The 8601-nt window shown below is 40.2% G+C and overlaps 1 protein-coding gene across 1 annotated transcript in view; it reads right to left on the reverse strand.

Moving 5' to 3' along the window:
• Positions 1–8601, reverse strand: part of IQCK (IQ motif containing K) — a 216423-nt gene that overhangs the window by 207067 nt on the left and 755 nt on the right. The window lies entirely within an intron of this gene.

Raw genomic sequence — 8601 nt, forward strand, 5'->3', positions numbered from 1 at the left:
GATTGGAGAATTTAATCCATTTACATTTAAGGTTGTTATTGATAGATACTTATTCATTATCATTTTATACCTGTGTTTCTCTGTTTCTCTCTTTTACTTCTTTTTCTCAAAGCAGTCCTTTCAGTATTTCTTGCAGAGCTGGTTTTTTGGAGGTGTATTCTTTTAGACTTTTTATCTTGGAAGCTCTTTATTTGGCCTTCTAGCTTGATTGAGATCCTTGCTGGGTAAAGTAGCCTTGGTTGCAGACCTCTGGTTCTCATTATTTGGAATATTTCTTGCCATTCTCTTCTTGCTTGGAGCATTTCCATTGAGAAGTCAGAATCTAACCTTAGTGGGGTTCCCTTGTATATGACTTCCTGATTCTCCCTTGCTGCCTTTAAGATTCTCTCTTTGTCTTGGAATTTTGCCATTTTAATAATGATGTGTCTTGAAGTGGGCATCTTTGGGTTCCTCTTGAATGGTTTTACCTGTGTTTCTTGGATTTGTGTGACTTTTTCTCTCATCAAATTAGGGATGTTTTTCATCATTACTGTTTCAAATAGGTTTTCTATCCCTTACTCTTCTTCTTCTCCTTATGGTATCCCTATTATTTGGATAGTATTACATTTCATATTGTCTTGCATTTCTCTTAATCCCTCTTCATTCTTTCTGAGCCTCTTTTCCTTTTCTTGCTCTTTCTGGAAGGTTTTTTTTTTTTTCTACTTTGTCCTCTAATACGCTGATCCAATCTTCTGTTTCATTTATCCTTCTTTTGATTCCTTCCACTGTGTTCTTCAGTTCAGAAATTGTGTTCTTCATTTCCTCTTGGGCTTTGTTAATAGTTTCTATTTCCTTTTTCACATTGATATAGTTTGTAGGGAGTTCACTGTAATTACCCTGTAGTTTCTGGTAGCTCATTGTGAGCTCTTTGAAATTCCTGATAACCAGCACTTTGAATTCAATATCTGATAGCTGACTTCCCTCTACTTCATGTAGCATTCTTTTTGAGGCTTCCTCCTTTTCTTTCATTTGGGGATTCTTTCTTTGTCTTCCCATTTTTTGTGAGACTCTTGTTGCTAGCTTCAGCTTCTTAAATTGATTTGTTCTGGCTTCCTGGGTTTATGGTGTGAACTTCTGTGGTATAATACCTGTGAGATTCAGTGATATAGTCTCCTTGATCTCCTCAGCTCACTGCTCTTGGGCTGTCGTTTACATTGGCTCTGAGTTTGTCTTTGGATTTATGTTGTTTTGGGGTCTTTCTTTTGTGGGTCCTTCCCACCAGCTTGTGAACTGATGGTCCCTCTGTCCACCTCCCATTTTAATTTGTTGTGCTGTTGAGGGCAGGTTGTGTTGAAGCTGCTTCTTCTGTGCATACAAGGTTTTGAGGATTCTCTTTTTCTCTTGTTCACTTGTTTGCACTGGGTAGTTTCTCCACTGTTTAGTTGCATTTCCAGATAGGTCTTGGATTGAGGTTTGTGTAGTTTCCAGACTCTCCTTCACCCTCTGTCATTATCTGTTGGTGGTTCCGTTTTTGTTGGGTTTCCTCTTCCAGTGGGTATCCTGGTGTTCACTGCTTCCACCTACTGTGATTTTTTGTGATCAGATGGAGGGGAAGGCAAAATGGTTTATGACAGCAGGAGAGTATTCTACGATATTTATAGTAGCAGCTGGTAAAGAAGAGACAGGAGATCCTTTGGGTGTATATAGTGATAACTGTAATCTTTATTCCAATAGACACTTTTTAGAAATAATGAAAAGAAGTTAAGATTGTTGATGGGGAGGGAAGTTTCGTGAGTTGGGTCTAGAAAGCAGTGAGGTTGTGGAAGATCATATTCTGAGGTAAGGTGAGAGTAAAGGATGGTAAATAGGTATAATGTGAGAGAGACTAGAGTTCACCACTACAGTACTATAGTTCAGGAAACAATGAAGTGGGCTAAGACCTGGGAGGGTTGTTGTGTAGTATTTACAATAGTATGGAACAGCTATTATTTACAGTAGTATTAGAGCAGCAATCATATGACAGAATGTATGAGATAACAAGAATTGAGAGTATCGGACCTACAACAGTGTTCCTAATGGAGCACAGGTGAAGTGAGGGACAGTAAATTAGCAATACACTATGAATGAGTGGACAGGGGAAACTTGTCAAATGATACAATATATCCAGCCAAGGCAAAGAAGACTATACAGAAAGAGGAAGAATACAAAGATACTATTAAAATAATAATGTAAGAATAATGAAAAAATAATACAAATATGCAGTAACTTGTAGTTTCTCTGCTACAGCAAAGTGAAATTTGTCTCTCTGTCTGTACTGTTTGGATGGCCCCTCTTTGGGTCCAGCTTGGTCTTTTCGCAGTTCCAAGTTTTCTGTTTCACTTGTGGGGTAAAAAATACAGCAGAAACGAGGAAAAAGCGATAAGTTTGGAAAGAAAGGAAAAAGGAATAAAACAGGAAGGAAGGAAAGACAGGACAAAGGTACTGAAAGATGAAACAATAATAAAGTTAAAAAAGTAAAAGATTACTTAAATTACAAAAAAAAAAAACCTCCCAAAAAACAAAAAAACAAAGAACACCTCTTGTTGATTTCCAGCTGGCCAAACCCATTTTTTCTGGTCTCACTGGCTGCAGCAAGCTGAGGGGTGATTGGTGTGGCCTTTCTCCCTTCTTGGTGCTAGCCAGTCTCAGGAGCACTCTCCCAAGATCCAGATAGGTGCTTCTCCCCAGTGCCCCACCCAGGGAATCCAGGTCCTCTTCATAGCACTCTTTCCCTGGGAGTCACTGCTGTGGGCTGGGGTGCTGGCACGCACACCGGCCTTGCTTCCTTGGTCCCACAGGCTTGGGTGCGAACCTTTCCCAGTGCTACGGGGAAATGCAAGGGCGACTCTCAATTTTCCCAAGCTGGCAACCACAGACTCCATGGGTGATCAAGGCCCCCGTGTTTGCCTCCTCATGCCCATCCCTGTCTATGACACTTCAAGCAAACAGGTCTCTCCCGGTGTTTTTCTAACCGTGCCTGGCTAGGTAGGGAGGGAGCTGATGACCTGGCTCTCTCCCAATGACCCTGCTGCCGGCCCTCAGCTCCCAAAGAGTCCACGGCAGACCCAGCCCAGGCCCGTTGCCTGGCGCAGCTGAGGCAGCAGCCTCAGCCTGCCGCCTCTGGGCTGGTCCCTTGGACCTGGTTGTCCTGCAGCCATTTCCTCACTGTCTTGCCTTTCAGTGTCCCCATACAATTTCTGGGCTCCTATTTCCCTATATGCTGGGGTACTGTGGGCTATTTGCTGTGTTCCTCCACAGATCAGCCAGGTTTTTCTCCCATGTGTGGGGGGAAGCAGAATCCTCTCAGTCCTACTCTGCTGCCATCTTCCCCCAATTTCCTCATTTTTTTTTTTTTGAATTCTTGTTTCTTCATTCTGTTCTTGCTTGGATGTTTATTTCTTCCTTCTGCTCCAAATTGTTGATTTAAGTCCTGATTTCCATCACATCATTGTTGGTTCCCTGTACATTTCTCTTCATTTCACTTTTCATAGCCTTCACCTACTCCTCCATTTTGCAACCTTACTCAGCCATTTCTGTGAGCATCCTAAATACCAGTGTTTTGAACTCTGCATCTGATAGGTTGGCTATCTCTTCATCACTTAGTTCTGTTTTTGGAGTTTTGATATGTTCTTTTATCAGGGCTATTTTTTTGGTCTGCTTGCCAGCTGTTAAGTTGTAAGGAGTGGAGCCTTGGTTATTAACTAGGGAGGGGCAACTGACATTGCTGCATTGTGGCACTATATGTGGGGGAGGCATCGGAAAGGGAACAATGCCACTTGCTCAGCTCTCAGCTGGCTTATAGTCACTTCCTCTGCTACCCACAAGCAAATTGGGCCCTTCTGGTGCTGATTCCTGGGTGGGTGGGTTTGTGTACATTGTAGGACCCTGTGAGTATCTCCAGTGAACTCTCCTGTGAGGCTGGGAGTTCAGTTTCTCCTGCTGCCACAACCTCTACAAGTTTTTACTCCCAGAGGTTTTGAAGCTTTATTTCTCCATGCTAGAACCCTGAGTTGTGCAGTTTCTCTCACTCCCCAATTGTTCTCCCTAGTTATAGAAAAGCAAATGCAGGACCACCCACCCTCGTCCTCCAGCTGCCACCTTGCTACACATCCTCTCCACCTGGTCTGCCTGTCTCTCCCCCTCCTACCTGTCTGAATGAATGTTTCTTCTTTAACTCCATGGTTGTCAGACTTCCATACAGTTCGGTTTTCTGGCAGTTCTGGTTATTTTTCGTTTTTAAATTTGTTGTCCTTCTTTTGGTTGCGTGAGGAGGCAAAGTGAATCTACCTATGCCTCTATCTTGAATGGAAGTCTCTCCAAGTGATTCTAATATGCAGTGAGGTGGAGTAGGACTGCCAGGTTTCAAGACTAATCCCAGGCAATTTGTTGGAGGTCTTAATGCAAAGAACATTCCATACAAGTCTGCAGGGTAAGAACTATTGCTAAGAGAGGGACAGAAAATGCTCACAGCAATATTAGTTTTACTTCTAAAAAAAAGTAAAAATATTTCTGGAAAGGTCAATGTTTTCAAGGCAAATGCATAGTCACTTTGCATTGATGAGGAAAAACAAAGGTTCTGGGCAGGAGGATATAGATGGAATACATTTATTCCATCAATAACTATGTATGTTCTTTCATTAGGGCAATTTTTTTTTGTCTCCTTGCCAGCTGTTATGTCGTAAGGAGCCTTAGTTATTCACTAGGGAGGGGCAACTCACATTACTGCATTGTAGCACTGTATGTGGGGGAGGCATCGGAGAGGAAACAATGCCACTTGCTCAGCTCTGACAAGTGCTGAGACAGGAGTCTTATATCAGACACAAGTTTTATTTCATTAGCTAGTTCCTTACCAGGTAGCAGAGCAGTTCTAAACAAAAATATTTTTTTTAATTCCTAGGTATCAGGTTGGGGACAAATATGGCAGACTGCAGATGATAAGCAATTTGGATTCTACTGGTATGCAACAAACTACCACACACTTACTTAGACCAACACATATTATCTCAGTCCCTGTATAGGTCAGGTCTCATCAGGCTGAAATCAAGGTGTTGGCCATGGCTCTGATCTACTCTGAGGGTTGGGGTCTTCTGCAAGCTCAACAGTTGTGGCAGGATCCAGTTTCTTGAGGTTGTAGGTCTGAAGTACCCATTCCCTTTTTGGTTATTGGTGAGAAATGCTCTCCTAGAGGCTGCTCTCAGGTCCTTGTCACAGGGTAGTTCACACATGGTTATTTGCTCATTGAAGGCAAAAAGGAAGATCTTCTGGTTCAATCTCTCTGATTTAAGTACTCACCTGATTTTGTCTGGTCCACCTATAATAACCTCTAATTTAAGGTCAACTGATTACAGACTTAATTACTCCTGAAAAGTCTCTTGACAGAAATGCCTAGATTAGCGATTTATTGACTAATTGGGAGGTGAGTGCATTAGGAGTGGGAATTTGGGGGACTGAGCCATCTGAGAATTCTGCCCATCATAACAGTCCCCACTCTATAACTTTTACCTCTCTGAATCATGTGAATTCACCCTTCTTCCCCCAACCCATTGAGAAACACCAATATAGTATAAAAGCTACAGGGTGTGGCACAAATAATGCCCCTTCTTTATTACAAAATCATAAGTATATAATTCCATAACATAGCAATGTCACACTCAAGCACATCATATGACATTTTAGGTGAAATGTTCAAATTAAAACTATAAATTAATACATGCATATTATTACCCTACCAACAACACTCAAGCAGGCATTAACTCTGTGGGACCCTGTATTTATCTGAATTTTATATATACATTTATAGCTTTGTCTAATTATAAAAGCTTATAGTGAGAAAATTCCAAATAATACAGAGATATCTTATGTAGAGTATAAGTCATGCATAATGCCATTACAACCAATACCCATTGTTGGATTTGGCATAGATACAACCTAATGTTTTCAGTACATTTACTAACAAAATATATGTAAAACACAAATACATTTACTTACTTTAGATCTCCTAGAGTAGGTCAAATCATTCAAGTACAGAACCTTACCACACTGTATCCTTTTTCTTCATATTAGTTTTGCCTTTACTTGAAATTTGTAAAAATTAATCTCTTCTAATAGACTGAATTTTCTGATGGAATTACCTAGGTCTGTTTGTGCTTACCATCATATTCCCAGAGAATACTTGTTGAATGAATGAAGAAATGAACAAAACAGTACAAGTTACTTTTGACCCTTGATCTACTTAACTATTCATTCATGTTTACTGAGAGCCTACTACATGCAAGTAACCATTCTAGGTGTTGAACCTGGACATCTTTTAAGGCTGCTACATATATTATGTACCACATTTATTTGGCCAGTATACTCGTAGTGGGCATTTATGGATACTAATAAAAGTGGTTTTGAGACTACGAAGCTCTGATTTGTCACTGGAAAGATGAAAAAAACAAACTGCATTTACAAATAAGTTTTCATAAGGTGCCCTGCCCTATGGACCCCCCAAAAGAGGACCAGTCAGGTAGGATAAAGGTCTTGTTTGAGTTAAGATATTTATTTATTCTGTATCTCATCTTCCTGTGACTGAGTTTATGACCCATCTGCTTGCTGTGAGAATTTGCTTAAGTGTATATATCCTAACAGAATGTAGTATTTAACCTTGAAGACAGGATTACCACAAAGCCTATTTTTTGTTTGCTGTTAGAAACTGAATGTACTCATTATGCCATTGAAAACTGGATTTGTTAGAATGTTTGTTTTAAAAAATTGGGCTTCTTTGCCCTGGCCAGATGGCTCAGTTGGTTGGAGCATCATCATGTACACCAAAAGGTTGTGGGTTTGATTCCAGTTCAGGATACATGGGTTCGATCCCTGGTTGGGCATGTAAGGGAGGCAAACAATAGATGTTTCTATCTCACACCAATGTCTCTCTCTCTCTGAAATCCATAAAAACATATCCTCAGATGAGGATTAAAAAAGAAAGAAAGAAACTGGGCTTATTTATACAGGTTAGTAACAATCATTAATATGCCAGTGTATATAATTCACTATCTTTTTATTTTCTTTAAGATTTCACTTATTTATTTTTAGAGAGGAAGGGAGAGAGACAAGGAGAGAAATATCAATGTGAGAGATTGGTTGCCTCTCCTATGTGCCCAGATTGGAGACTGAATCTGCAACCCAGACATGTGCCCTGACTGGGAATAGAACCAGTCACCCCTTGCTTTGTGGAACAACACCCAACCAACTGAACCACACTGGTCAGGACTAACTCAACATCTTGAGCTCATTAACTTCATGGTGTAACTATATCACTTCATAAGTGACATAAATTCACTTGCTTATCAGAGAGCACCAAAACCCTTTGTCTTTACTTTCTCCCTACAGGCAGGCCTGTTTGACCAAAATAAATGCCGTGATTCTAAAACACAATGCAGGGTATGTTTCTGTTTCAACAAAACAAACCTTTTTTGAGCACTTCTAAATACCAGGCACATTGTTGAGCACCCTTGCATACACCATCTTATTCGACTTCTTGACAACAGCCAAGGTAGGTATAAGGATTATTCCTGTCTTCCTGATGAAGTTGAGTAGCTTCCCTAACAAAACACCACTAGCTATGAAGAGCTATTTGCTTGGAGAATTGAAAGCTCTGGGTGAAGGACAGTCAAAATAACTTCCAAATATCTGACTGGATTCTTTAATGGTAGAGTGATTAGCATATTGGGTCATAGCACCAAGGATATAAGGACCAATAGATACAAGTTACAAAAAGGACATTCAGGATGAAACAGGCTTTTCTGGATATAATACAATGTAATACTTGGAGAATAAATTTGAGCACTGGATGGAAATTGAACTGAATGGCCTATGAGAGCATCTATCAACTCTTAGTCTACTATTCTCTTCCACTTCCGTACTTCTTACTTCTCTCAACCCATCACCCTCTCTCTCCTTCTATCTGGACCCATACACTGGTGCATTCATCCTTTTTTCCATTCAACAAATATTTGCTGACCTTTACCATTCATTACAGTAGCCACCAGCGGCTATCTAAGTTTATTAAAATTAAGTAAAATAAAAAATGCAGTTCTCAAGTTGTACTAACCACATTTTAAGTGCTTAATAACCACATGTTACTTTTGACCCTTGATCTACATGTGTAGCCACATATACCTAGTGGCTACCACATTGGAAAGTTCTGCTGGACAGGGCTGTTTAAAACAGCTGAAGTAGTGATGTTAGCCACAAGAATGAAAAAATCTTGAATTCTTGACCTTAAGGAGGTTATAGCCTAGGGGAGGAAAAAAAGACACCCAGTATGTATCACTTCTTAAGAGGTAACATTTATTGAGTTTTACTGTAAATTGGGCAGTGTGCTAAGTATTTTCTGACCATTTGGGTGCATCCTCCTAACACCATAAAATAGGTGCCATCATTATACACCTTTTACATATAGAGAGTAACAAGTTAAATTAATTTGCCCAGCATACATGGAGTATTTTTTATAGAGCCTCATTACCAAGGGTATGTATGTGAGGAGCCACAAAATAAGGTGAAGATCCGTTTGGGGATCTTAAGGGAAGATTAGAAGTG

Source organism: Sturnira hondurensis, unplaced genomic scaffold (genome assembly GCF_014824575.4).
Source record: "Sturnira hondurensis isolate 20B ecotype Veracruz unplaced genomic scaffold, ASM1482457v3 Scaffold0009372, whole genome shotgun sequence".
Taxonomy (NCBI): Eukaryota; Metazoa; Chordata; class Mammalia; order Chiroptera; family Phyllostomidae; genus Sturnira; species Sturnira hondurensis.